We start from the raw sequence: 14016 nt of genomic DNA, 5'->3' as shown, positions 1-14016 counted from the left end.
CTGGCAGCCGGTCCAGTCCCAAACCACGCCTAGAGACCAACTGTACATGCTCGTGCTCCACATACTGCATTTCCTCACCCTCGCGTCCCGCCCCGACACCAAATGGCAGGACTATCTTCCACCTAAAGAGGGTGAGGAGCTCCGGTGGGCCAGCATTTATTCCAGCTTGGTCCCACGGCCCGCTGGGAACAGCAGTTGGCGGCTCCTTCATGGAGCCGTGAGCACGGGCGTGTACCCAGCACAGTTCACACCTGTACCCAAGGCCTGCCCCTTTTGCAGCGTGACGGAGAACCTGGCGCACGCTTATCCTGAATGCGCCAGGTTGCAGCCCCTATTCTGGCTCCTCCAGAACCTCTTGTTGAGGTTATGGTTGCACTTTTCCCCACACCTGTTCCTTTTTGCACACCCCATCCATGGCCCCACGAAGTCGCAAGACCTCCTTGTCAACCTCCTCCTGAACCTGGCCAAACTCTTCATCTACACTACCAGGAGGAGGATGCTGGATGAGGGGGTGCTCTGCAACTGTGGGGCCTATTTCCATTCCTCCCTAGTTTCACGCATCCAGGCAGAGTTCCACTGGGCAGCGTCTGCTGGCTCCCTCGACATCTTTGAGGAGCAGTGGGCGCTGTCCGGGGTTCTCTGCTCGGTGTCCCCATCCAGTACCCTCATTTTGAACCTATGACCTTCACCTCAGTCCCTGTTTTTCCTCATTTGTGGTCCCCATGTTCATTTGGTCCCTGGGTCCAGTGGTCCCTCCCTCTAGGCTGGGAGAGGGGCCTTTAGAAGTGGGTGGGCTTGCGCCCGCCCACCTCCCGGGTTTTCCAATAAGACCAGCATTACTACAAATACGAGTACCATAACGAACCACTTTTAAGCAAATATTTAGGGGCTGTCTCAAGTTGGAGAGTTTTTAGGTGTTTTAATGTTACATCTTTAGAAAGACCCAAACACATCCTTTGAGTTTATTCTCCTCTTAGAAGTGAATCCATGGGAACTACTCCAGGCAGGGGCTCTCTGAAGGAAAACAGTATGTTAAAGCTTTACCACAAAATAAGCTCGCCAATTCCATTTTTTAGAGGAAGTTCCTGCTAACTTACCACATTCTTACTCCTAACAAGATGGCTTTTTCGCATGCCAGGATGACAAAGCCACTAGGGGATTAGTGGCAATAGAGGTCACTGGTTCAAGTGCAGCCCAGTTAGGTAGTAATGAGGTTATTACCCTCTGATGTCTTGCCTCAGAGTACGTCTATACTGCAATTGGACACCGGCAGCTGGCCCATGGGGCTGTTTAATTGCAGTGTACATGTTCTGGCTCAGGCTCCAGCCCAAGCCCAGACATCTACACTGCAATTAAACAGCCCTGCTACGTGTGGGGCAGAGGGTATGCAGGGTTACATGCCTACTCCCGGATTTGCTGCTTGGCTCATACTGAGCATGCTTGCTGAAGCTGGCTGCCCTCACTCTATCCCGTCTGTCCCATCCCATCCCTCCGCGTTGGCAGGCATGGATCACCTTTAACTTCCCAGATATAGATTGGAGGACATGTGCTACTAATAGCAGGGTGGCTAATGGCAACAAGGATATGGAGGTAGAAATTACCACATCCACAGTGGAAGGCAAACTCAAATAGCTTAATGGGACTAAATCGGGGGGGCTGGATAATCTCCATCCAAGAATATTCAAGGAACTGGCACATGAAATTGCAAGCCCAATGGCAAGGATTTTTAATGAATTTGTAAACTCGGGGGTCGTACTTTATGACTAGAGAATTGCTAATATAGTTCCTATTTTTAAGAAGGAAGGGGGGGGGGGGGAAAATGATCCAGGAAATTACTTTAAGTTTGACCTCAACTGTATGCAAGGTCTTGGAACAAATTTTGAAAGAGAAAGTGCTTAAGGATATAGAGGATGAAGAGTAATTGGGATAAAATACAACATAGTTTTACAAAACATAGATCATGCCAGACCAAACTGACCTCCTCCTTTGAGAGGGAAACTGAGTTTTTAGACAAAGGAAATGCAGTAGATTGAATCTACCTGGATGTCAGTAAGGCATTTGATACAGTTCCACATGGGAAATTACAGTAACTCCTTGCTTAACTCGCACTCACATGCGTCTGACGAAGTGAGTATTCACCCACGAAAGCCTATGCTCCAATACTTCTGTTAGTCTATAAGAGTCTGCCACAGGACTCTTTGTTGCTCCACGCTTAACGCTGTAGTTATGTTTCTGAAAAATGCGACTTTAAGCAAAATGATGTTAAGCAAATCCAATTCCCCCATAAGAATTAATGTAAATATGCGGGGTTAGGTTCCAGGAAAAAAATTTTCACCAGACAATTTTATTTATTTTATACACACACACACAAAGTTTTAAACAAACAATTTAATACTGTACACAGTGATGATGATTGTGAAGCTTGGTTGAGGTGATGAAGTCAGAGGGTGGGATATTTCCCAGGGAATGCCTTACTGATAAATGATGAACTAGCACTCAGCTGATCCCTCAAGGGTTAACACATTGTTGTTAATGTAGCCTCACACTCTACAAGGCAACACAAATGGAGGGAGGGGAGACAGCATGGCAGACAGAGACACACACCGTGTGTGTGTGTGTGTGTGTGTGTGTGTGTGTGTGTGTGTGTGTGTGTGTGTGTGTGTGTGTGTGTGTGTGTGTGTGTGTGTGTGTGTGTGTCAGAGGTGAAAGTAAGCCGGTACAGCAAGAGCCAGTACACCATGCCGGACCGCACCAGCTTCCACGGCAGGGATTTAAAGGGCTCTGGGCTCCCCACCGCTGCGGGCAGCCCAGAGCCCTTTGAATCCCGCCTGAAGCTCCGGCAGCCGGGCTGGGGATGGGTTTAAAGGGCTCAGAGCTCCCCGCAGCAGCAGGAGCTCCGGGCCCTTTAAATCCCGGCCCCAGCCCGGCAAGGCTTGGGGTTCCCCACAGCCGCGGGAGCTCTGGGCCCTTTAAATCCCACCAAAAGGGCCCGGAGCTCCGCGGTGGCCGAAGCTCCGTGGTGGCCAGAGCCCCGGGCCCTTTAATTTGCCTGTGAGCTCCCAGCCACCTCTGCAGCTGGGAGCCCTGGGTTGATTTAAAGGCCCTGGGGTTCTGAGCCACAGCCGGTGCCCCACGGCCTTTAAGTCTTGAGGCCATGCCTCTTCTGGTTGAGGCCACACACCCCTCAGGACTTCAGCAGTATCAGTAAGTCCTGTAAATTACTTTCACCCCTGGGGTGGGTGGGTGAGAGAGAGAGCGAGAGATGCGCATTGCCCCTTTAAGTACGCTGACTCCACTCTAAGTACATTGCCTTTTCAAGTAGATCAGGAAGTTGAGATAGCAGCTGCCAGCAAGCTGCCTCTGTCCTGAGTCCCCTCTGCTCTATGGAGATAGGGAAAGCGGGTGTCAGGAGCAGGGGGAACACCCTCATATTAGCCCCCCTATTCCTCCCCTCGCACAGCAAGCAGGAGGCTCCCAGGAGAAGCTCCAAGGCAGAGGGCAGGAGCAGCACATGACAGCTGAACTGCCAGCAATTGATAGTCTGCTGGGCAGCTGCTGCACGGGGAACAGGGAGCTGATGGGGGGCTGCCAGTTCACCCTGGTTCCAAGCCCCCACCAGCTAGTTCCAATAGGCTGCTCTTCCTGCAAGCCATGGATAAAGCAGGTGGCTGCCGAACAACATTATAAGGGAGCATTGCGCAACTTTAAACGAGCATGTTCTCTAATTGATCAGTAACAACGAAAGAACGTTAACCGGGACGACTTTAAGTGAGGAGTTACTGTATTAGTTAAATTAGAGACGATGGGGATTAATATGAGAACTGAAAGGAACTTGTTAAAGAGGTGACTACAATGGGTCATACTGAAAGGTGAACTATCAGGCTGGAGGGAGGGTACTAGTGGAGTTCCTCAGGGACTGGTCTTGGGACCAACCTTATTTAACATTTTTATTACGGAATTCGGCACAAAAAGTGAATGTGTGCTAATAAAATTTGCAGATGTCACAAAGTTGGGAAGTATTGTCAATATGGAGGGGGACCGGAATATCATACAAGACCTTAAAATTGGAGTAATAGAAATGGGATGATATTTAATAGTGCAAAGTGCAAGGTCATGAATTGAGGGACCAAAAAAGATTTTTTCCTATAAACTGGGGATTTATCAGTTGGAAGCAACAGAGGAGAAGACAGACCTGGGTGTAGGCTCAAAATTAGGCAAAGGTTTCTAACCACCAGAAGAGTAAAGTTCTGAAACAACTTTGCAAGGGGAGCAGTGGGGGACAAAAATATCTAACTGGCTTCAAGTCTGAGCTTGATAAGTTTATGGAGGGGATGGGACGATGGGGCTGCCTACAATGGCACATGGCACCTCGGCAACCGGCAGTACCAAAAATCCTCAACTGCTGGGGATGGCACACTACATGGCGAGAGCACGGAGTTACGACAGAGAATTCTTTCCCAGGGGTCTGGCTGATGGGTCTTGCCCACATGCTCAGAGTGTAACTGATCACCATATTTGGGGTCAGACAACAGGTATCCAGGGTGCTACTCTGTGGCCTCGTTTCACAGTTCTCTGGATAACTGGGTTTGGGAGGGGATGAAAGAAAAGTAGTGAGCTTCTCCTCAGAGTGAGAGCATGGGGGGAGGGGAGAGAAGAGGGGGAAAGGAGGCGGCAGGGGTGTGTAATTCCAAAATCTGTCAGACAATTACTAAATAGGAGGCAGATTTGTAAAACTAGTCCCCTGGGGAAAGTCCAGCATTAGCACCCACCCAGCTGCTGGTAATTGAGATCCGAGCTTCCCACTAATGCTACCCCTGGCCCTTCATCGGGGGCCCCCACCCCACCCCTTTCCTGGCAATTCCCTGAATGTTATCATCTTAGCCTCCCAAGCGTGGGACAAACTAATTTTCCTGCATCAGGCTTAAGGCAGAGCCATTAACAGCCAATTAAAGGACAACTGTGTCACATTTAAATAGATATTACAATGCTTAGAGCTACATCAATGTTCTTAGGGTCACACACGCAGAAAAGCGCTGGTTTGCCATCTCTCAGTGGAAAGTGCAAAGCACATTCATTCATTCTGGTTCCTGCAGGCTCAGCAGGTTCCAGCCGGGCAGGACAATGATTCCTAACACAGATCCCCTGCACAAATTTGCAGTATCTACAGGAATGGGGGTATGTACAGGGTTGGCTGAGACAGGCAGACAGTCCCCCATATGATCATCCCACCACCATCAAAGCACCTATGCCCCCAAGCAGTGGGAGTGATTTTTTATTGACTATATTAAATTTAAGGCTACATTTAACCCAAACTGACATGCTCTGTTAACAAAGGCCTCCACTGTACTTTAAATATAATCTTCACCCGCCATCCCTTTAAAAAGATGGGCAAGTTATCCCCAAAAGACAGAAGGGTAAAAAGAGTCAATTTTTAGAAGCAGCCACTTATTTCTGAGGCCCTAATGCAAGTCATCTTGTGCCTGATTTTCAACAGTTCTAGGGACCCCCTGGCACCCACTGACTTCAGTTAGAGTTAAATGCTGAACACCTCTTTAAAAAAAGTAATATCAGATCCTCAAGTGTCTCAGGTCAAGTCTACAAAAATAGTGGCACTCAAAATGCAGGGATTAGTGGCTTGCTTAACTTCACGCGGTGATTCAGGTGGGTGGCAGAGTCAGGATTAGAACTCTGGCCCCAGCCCTGAGTTCAAAAAGCTAGAGCATGGTGCTTTTGCAGGGGCCCTCAAACTTACATTTATAGAAAGGCTAAAGAGGGCACTTCTTCATGCACTCGGGGCTCTAGCTGGACTTGTCTCAGTCTCTGTACTTTTTAGGAACAGCTGTGCATGGATACAGTTAAAGTCTCCAATGCCTGTGGCACTAATTTTTTTATTTTTCTGTGCACGGCAAGAGTTATCTTCCTGGTTATCCACACAAGTTTATGTTTAGCCAACAAGCATCCATGCAGCAGTGGTGCTATGCTCGATCTTGCGATGTACCGAGAAGCAATTCACTTTCAGGTAATGTAATGTAAAAAGACACCATTGTAAGTTGACACCCAGCATGTTAATATTTGAACACACAGAGCTGTCTTACCTGTAGTATGTTAGAAGGAGGTCATTAAATCATAAATCTAAAAGAAAGAACTTTAACCCAGACCTGAGTAAGGCAGCACCTACACCTGGAGAAGGTAACCCAAGTTAGCCAGTACCTTGACAAATGATAGGGTCCAAAAGAGAACCTCTGGCCAAAATTTTCAAACCTAGGCTATGGCTACACTTGCACTTCAAAGCGCTGCCGCGGCAGCGCTTTGAAGCGCCAAGTGTAGAGACCGTGATTTCAGAGGATGTGTCACTCACCCATATCCTCTTGTCACCAGAAAGATATTCAATCTTTATCTTTCAGAAGAAAGCAGATCAATGCATTGGATAAGCCCATTATAATGTTTACAGATGAACAGTTGGGGCATGCAGGAAACATTTTAATGCAGAAGGAAGAAAGCTTTGATGGATGGATGGATAAGCAATATAAATCCTTTGTACTTCTGTATCTCCTTCCACCTAAGTGTCCCAAAATGCTTTACAAGACATTAAACCCCACAACACTTCTAAGTATTATATCCCCATTTCACAGATCGGGAAAAGGAGAAAAGGGTATATAGGTAAAAAGCAAGTGGGGCCATAAGTTCTCAGGACCTTGGGGTGAGGGGGTATCAAGCAACATCCACAGTTAGAGGCTTCTTTTGAAAGACTGGCCCTAACTGACTTGTGCAAAGTCACACTGTAAGTCTGTCAAAACGGAGAACAGAACCTCCTCTTAGGTTTTTAAGTTACGCTTCGTTCATTAATTGTAGTAACCAAACATCCAGATCTCCTTGTTCCTCGTCTTTTAACCAGAAGATTTCCCCTTCTCTCCCTCCCACACCAAAACACTGATCTATTGTATTTCGTGTGATTGCAGTTTCATAGTATACACCATCACGGGTGCCATTATTTTAGACTCAGGCAGTTTTAGATCAGTGAGTGGGTCAGTGATCGCACAGATTAATAAATACAACAGAAGTGGCCTGAGACCTAATCTATTAGAGTGCCTCATTGTAGCACTTGGAAATTGGAACAGATAGAAAACCCATCTGGTTAATTTAAAAAGACAGACACTTTAGAAGGGGCCACTGCACCTAAAGGAAAATGTAGCCTCCACGTAAGTGCTGTTTATGCCTGATGTATATGGTCCTGAATTACATGAGGGAATGCAAGACCCACCTATCTAAAAGCAGCATTACAGAACCCTCCTGCACTGTGTATCACACTTGGGACCATAAAGAACAAGGTTACTTAAATTTCTGCTTTGATTTCTTTGGGGGGGGGGGGAGGGGATACGCTGTGGCACAGTTGTGATATTTATAAGTGCACGGTGCCAGTAGCACATGCCCAGAATTTAAGGTTTTGCAAAGAGAAATAATAGCAATTTTTTTTTCTGTTTTAAGTCATAGAGTTTGTTTCTAAAACGTGTTCCCCTACCTTGAAGGCCACACATTGCATCATCCTAACGGTAGAGTCTGAAAGTGAAACTGACCAGTTTAGCATCACCAGTCCTGAGCAACAAAATAGCAAATAGTACACAAATAGTACAAGTGGAGAAGAGTACAGTAGATCAGAGAGTTATTTCAGCTGAAATCACTTAGACCCCAATCAAGCAATCCTGCAGAACCCTGTGCCCCAATGGAAGCCCAATGGTGTAACTTGCAGGATCAGTGCCTTGAAGTGTAAATAATAGATGGGCTTTCATATAAGCCATGATTGCACAGAATCATTTCCAAGCAAGCACTTGCTATTTCTAAAAAAAAGAGAAGAGCTTTCAGTGAGGCTCTGCATGGCTGCAAGGGACTGGCGGCACAGAGCTCATTGCGGAATCGATGCCTAAATTTGTGGTCTGTCACCAGTACCACCTCCACAAAAACAAAGGGCAAGGTGGAGAGGATTGGGGGATCTTTTTTTCCCCCTTCCTACATACACAATTTATATATAAAAGAAAAAAAAAAGATACCCTCATAGGCTTGATCCTGAAAAGCTGCCAAGCACCCTCAACTCCCATCAAATTCAATGAAACAAGGCAGGTGAGGCACACTTTCCTATCAAACCAACTACAGCTGATGTGTGTGAGAAAGAGACAGACAGACAGACACAAGCTCTTGAGGTCTTACCAACAGAAGTTGGTCTAATAAGAGATATTATCTCACTCACCTTGTCTCTCTAATATCTTGGGACCAACATGGCTATGGCTACAATTGAGCATTTAGCACCCAAACTTCAGGTGCCCCCAAAGTTAAGCAAGAGATTATTTGCAGATTTTTCACATACACAAGAGGGGGGGGAGGGTGGAAGATTCACCCTTACACAGAAGCATCCTTATACACAATGTAATTGAAATCTGAGCGGACAAAGCAGACAAAAATAAAGCAACCGCCAGGTACCTCTTCAATCGTGTATTGATTAAGTACAATGCATTCCAAGATAAACCATAGTGTGGAAAGGTTTATGGTTGCCCCTCCAAAGCAATTCAAGAGACGCCTAGTTTGAATATCTTCAGAAGAGCACATTTATCTTGAAAGTCTCTCTCGGAAAGAACATCATAAAAATATTTCAAACCAAATATTAAAGAGATGAGGTGGCTCGTGTTTTGCAGTATCAAGCAACGATAGGATATTAGTCCAAAAAAAATCAAAAACAAAAATCACAAGGCAGCTATTCAGAATGGGGGGGGGGAGAGGGAGAGAGAGAACTGAGAGAAAGTGGCTTTAAAAAAAGAACACAGCAAAACCAGATATGAATAGTTTTCTCCAGTCACTATTTAACACAATCTCCTGATACTACAGACAGCCATTTAGAAATCCCTTACAAACCCTTCCCCCACTTTACGTGCTCGGTACCATCGGTGCGTACTTGGTACTGTTTAAAACAAATAGACAAGGATCCTGTCTGGAAGGGAGTGTGCTTGGAGCAGGGGACTGGAAATCAGATATGCTGGGTTCTATTTCTTGTGGTCTCTAGTTCACAATGCGACCTTGAGAAGGTCAATGAATTTCAGTTCTCTCTCTTACCTCCCCTGTAAAAATGGAGGAGATTCTCTAATAGGTTTAATGTCAGCAAGATGAAAGGTGCTATGGAACAGGGTATTAGCATTTTAAATGAACTGGCTGGTTTGTGTAGCACTGTCCTCTTCGGACCAGAATCAAAGAGATTGACTTTGGGCATAGCCCCTATACCGTTAACCTCTGCTGAGGTTTTCCTGTTACTCCTCTGCTTTTGAAGCAGGAGAATCAGAGTTCTACCCTTGCAGATATCAGGTAATTTAGTGTGGCTGTGGCATGCAATATAGTGACAGCATTGAAATCCCAAGTGACCACAGATTTGTTACATCATTAACAAATGATGGATTGTTCCTGCCAGCTAGCCTTAGTTTTAAAGCTACAGTATATACATACATAACCAACGAAGCATTGGTTTGGAAAAATAAGAGTGCCCACAAAGAGTTACATGGACATTGTAAATCAATGCAGAGAAAGGAAGAGCCATGTACTCGTTTTAGAGCTGAAATATAGTATCATAGCAGAGACTCTTGGAGTAATATGAGCAGCGTCTGACAAGCCTCTAATAAATCTTCTCAGTTAGTTAATCACACTATCTTTTAGATAATGAGTTACAAAAAAAGGGCTAGTTATTAAATCCCTTTTGGAGGGGATAATGGTTTCACTAACTACATTTAGCATCAAATTGAATTCCAATCCACACCTTGCACAGCCATGCTATGCTGGACATCAACTGTTGGAGAGAAACATAAGATTTTTGAGGGCGGGGGTGGAGGGGCAGATAAAGATTGATAAAGGAATCATTCAAAGTCTGGTTAACATCCCCAGCAGGTGCATCTGCCGCATAAAAAGCCACACTTCAAACAGCAATGGACACCTACCTGACAGAACAAGACACTTGCTAACGGGAATATCACCTTGTTCAGTGTTACCCTGAAAGTTAAGATAATGATGGGATAACCAAATCCACACAATAGTACAAGTTAGGAAAAAAACTAGGGCAACTCTAAAACAGTTATTTATAGAGGGTGGTAAATATGCATGGCACTTTATAAAAAGTGAAAGAAACAAATAATCCTTGGCCCACAGAGCAGATGCAAGATACCGCCAGGGCCAGCTCCAGCTCCAGGGGTTTTGCCGCCCCAAGCAGCCAAAAAAAAAATAAAAAAGCCGCAATCGCTATCTGTGGCAATTCAGCGGGAGGTCCTTCGCTCCAAATGGGAGTGAAGGACCCTCTGCTGAATTGCCACCGAATAGCTGGACGCGCCGCCCCTCTCCGGAGTGGCCGCCCCAAGCACCTGCTTGTTAAGCTGGTGCCTGGAGCCAGCCCTGGATACCGCATCTAATCATAGTCTTCCTGGTCCAAAGGAAGAATTTCCCATATAAATGAAACTAACTTCAAAGCTTTTAAAAGAGCTAGCTGCTGAAATCGACAAACAGACACCAAATAAAATGTATTGGCCCAGAATTAATTTAATTTGTGCTTCTGCAGTGAATGGCAGTGGACAAATCCTTGTCATTTTGCTTCTTTACACGCAAAGAATCTTTTCTTTTAAAGAAGTGTTTTGCACAGCTTGAAGGAGACACCCACTTTAAAATTAACTACCTTACAACTGATCTGATATGCACATTTAAGAAGTGGCTTCTGATTTATAAAGAGACTTTTTACAGTTGAATTACTACTGTTTGATTACCAGTTTGAAGCAGACTTCAAGGCTTGACAGTGCAAGTGTAAAACATGATAAAAATAACAACCTCTTCCCAAATTGTGGAACAACCACAAGGAAAGTGGGTAATGACTAGATGGTGTGTTAATGGATTGTGTTGTGTATGAACCGATGACCAATATACCCAGCAATTCAAATGGAAGGCAACTCAATATACACCAAATCTGCCAATGACTAGACACTCTAGATGCTAATTGGTAGGTATGCTATCTACAGACCAGTAATTTAGGTAGTGGTGAATCTAAACCACAAAGCAAGGTAGAACCATTATACTTATTCTGATAAAGACACAGTGTTTAATCTTATCCCAAACAGGTCTTTAAAATACAACAGCCCTATTTGCAGGTTTTTTGGACGCAGTACTGTCTACATGGTCTGAAGTGTGACCACACTAGTCTAACCATGTAAAGGAATGGTGGAACTTTCTAACGTAGACAAGCCATTATAGAGAACTATTCTGTGAGCTCCCATTATTCCTTTGTAGAGCTATCAATCAAAAGCCAGTACAAACAGAATCAGAACTAATCTTTAAAAGTTTCACACACACAGCGTCTTACTGCCCAACAGTGTGCACCTTTCGAAGCATTTCAGATTACATCCATACTTCCTTTCCTCCTCTTCCCCACCAGAAAAAACTCACAAGCAGGCGCGATATGTAGGAGTGATTACAAATCAAGTTATTTGCTCTATGATTCCTTTTCTCCTAAAGATAGGAAGTGTTGCAAAAATCTGAAGAGGACAGATTTCCAGGATTGAAAAATCCTGCTTTGCCATCTGGTCCAAGACATCTAAATCTCTGTAGTTTTAATGCCAGAAAGTGCTAAGGCAAAGAGTTGTCAGTGCCTGGAAGTCTATTCACCAAGAAGTACAAAGGAATTGCAGAGGGTAGGGGAGAGCAGGGGGTGTAAATAAAACAAATATTTGCCAATTATGTATCATTCGTTCATTCCCAAGCCCCTTCTTTCATTCTTGCTTCACTCCCTTTCAGAATTTCCTCCTTTTCTGGTGCTTTCTTTGCAAAGGCAGCAAAAGGCCATAGATTCCCCTGCACATTTCCCCCCACCCGCCCTGCAGTATAAATGAAGAATAAAGGAGTTTTAATAAAAACAAGCTAACCCCCTGGAAGGTGTCACCGGGCAGAGACATGCTGTCAGACTTATTAAGACACTAGGGGAGGTTTCTAATTGTCTGCATTGACCCAGCGTGTTCCTCCTGACTAAACTAATGAGGCTGCATTAATCTACCTCAGGCTCCGGGATTTTGCTGTCTCGGGATTGCAAGACATGAGATAACCCCCTCTCCTGAAAAATACCACACACGGCTCTGGAGGGTGCCAGGGCAGTGCAGATGCTGTCATCCCGATAGCAGTGTTGATGTGAATACACACCTACCTAACACGTCGTTAAAAACAAAGCCGGATGCAACCCAGATGAAATGTAATGATCACAATCTGCTGCCTTACATATCCCGGCACCTGTGAGAGCCATCCTATAACCCCAGACCGGGTGCCCTCTCTCCTGTTGTGCCTCTGGCATCCATCCCCATTAGGATTAACACAAGCCACTCGCGATTCAGCGTGAAGTCCCTCGTACCCAGCCCCTCCATAGCAGCCCGCGTGGACAGGAGACACCGCCCCAAACTTTGGAACGGCAGAGGGAGGGCGACTGTCGGGCCAGGGGCTCCACATCCCACCCCTCTCCATGGGATCCCACCTGACCTACCAACCCCCAGGGCTGCTCTGCTAAGCCCGCCGCCGGCCAACGGGGCTTGCAGCTCATCTGGCTGGTCCCTGGTTCAGGGGAGGTGCACGAACACCCGCCCAGGGGTGAGCGCCCCATCCAGGGGAGACTCCTCTGGAAACACCCCCCCAGCCCCAGGGGAATCTCTCCGGTCCCTTCCTGCCCCAACCCAGCTCCCCAGAGAGCGGCCGGGGTCGGGGAGAGGACGCGGGGGAGGGAGAGAGACACACACACGCCCGGTGTTTCCACGCCCGCCCTCCCAGCCGCTGGGAAAGGGGGTCACACGCCCAGATGCGTCCCCTGCGGTCCCCAGCGGCTTGGCAGAGGCGTGGGGGGAAGCGGGGTCCCCCATCGCCCCCCGACACCGCAGGCTGGCTGCTCCCCCCGCCCCCGGGCGGGCTCCCCCTTTACCTGGGGAAGCCACCAGCTCCGAGCCACTCCCGGCAACTTCCAGCGGCCGGTCCCCGGCTCCCGGCCGCGCGGCGAGAAGTCCCCGGGGCTGCCCTCGGAGCCGTGCAACGCGGGGAACCTGCCGCTTCCTCCCCGGCGCCGGGGCGCTGCGATCGGCGCCGCTCCAGGAGCGGGACGCGAGCCGGAGCAGCGGCAGAGCCCGCGGGAGGAGGCGCCCTGCAGCCGGCAGGCTCCGCTCGCTCAGCGCCTCCGCTGCCCGCGCAGCCTCCCCGATGTCATCCCTCGGCCGGGAGCTGCGGAGTAAAGCGGCGAGCGCAGCGCGGGGGGGACGAAACCGGCTAACTCCGCCCCCGGCTGAACCAGACAGGGCAGGAGGCGGGGCGGCCCTGGCGGCACCCAGCCCCGGCGGGAACCCGGGCGGGGAAGGTCACAGCCTGGGCTGTACCCCACCCCCCACCGGGAACCCGGGCAGGGACGGTCGCAGCCTGGGCTGTACCCCACCTGGGCAGGGAAGGGTCACAGCCTGGCATACACCCTGTCCCTACTGAATTCAGGCAGGAAAGGGTTATGGCCTGTACCTAAGAAAAACTGACTCAAACCCTGCTAAAAGTGCAGGTAGCTAATCTGTAACCACCAGGCATTCTGATCCCCCTGACCCTCATTCCCCCACCTTCAGTAAGCTGTTAGGCTCACTCGAGTCACCTTGTCTTACATTAGACCCTGATATTGCAAGCATTTTTGTAACTACTCATGGAGCAGCCCCATAGACTTCAGTGGGAGGAGTCATGTAGGTAAAGTTACACAAATCAAGTGTTTTTAGGTGTGGGGGCCTCAGATTGTAAGCAGGTTGGGACAGGGACTGTCTCTTGCCATGTGTTTGTATGGTGCTGCTCAGGGCGATGGGGCCCTGATCCTGACTGGGCCCCTGCATGCTAAACAAAGAGGATAAAGCCATGGTATGACACTCTGCTGCCAGTTCACTGTCAGAGCCAAAACAGAGTCTTAGACGAACACAAAACTTGATTTCACTGAAATAGGAAGAGCAGACTGAT

The 14016-nt window shown here is 47.6% G+C and overlaps 1 protein-coding gene across 3 annotated transcripts in view; it reads right to left on the bottom strand.

Moving 5' to 3' along the window:
* GDPD5 (glycerophosphodiester phosphodiesterase domain containing 5) overlaps positions 1 to 13274 on the bottom strand; it is a 318308-nt gene extending 305034 nt beyond the window's left edge. For all 3 annotated transcript variants that reach the window (XR_005587466.1, XM_039496991.1, XM_039496989.1), the window contains exon 1: positions 12965 to 13274. The gene's annotated coding sequence lies outside the window, so the exon portion shown is untranslated. The remainder of the gene's footprint in view (positions 1 to 12964) is intronic.
* Positions 13275 to 14016: the final 742 nt, after the last annotated feature.

This window comes from Mauremys reevesii, linkage group 1 (genome assembly GCF_016161935.1).
Source record: "Mauremys reevesii isolate NIE-2019 linkage group 1, ASM1616193v1, whole genome shotgun sequence".
Lineage (NCBI taxonomy): Eukaryota > Metazoa > Chordata > Testudines > Geoemydidae > Mauremys > Mauremys reevesii.
The sequence above is the reverse complement of the archived record's forward strand: the minus strand, read 5'-3'. Positions and strand labels throughout refer to the sequence as shown.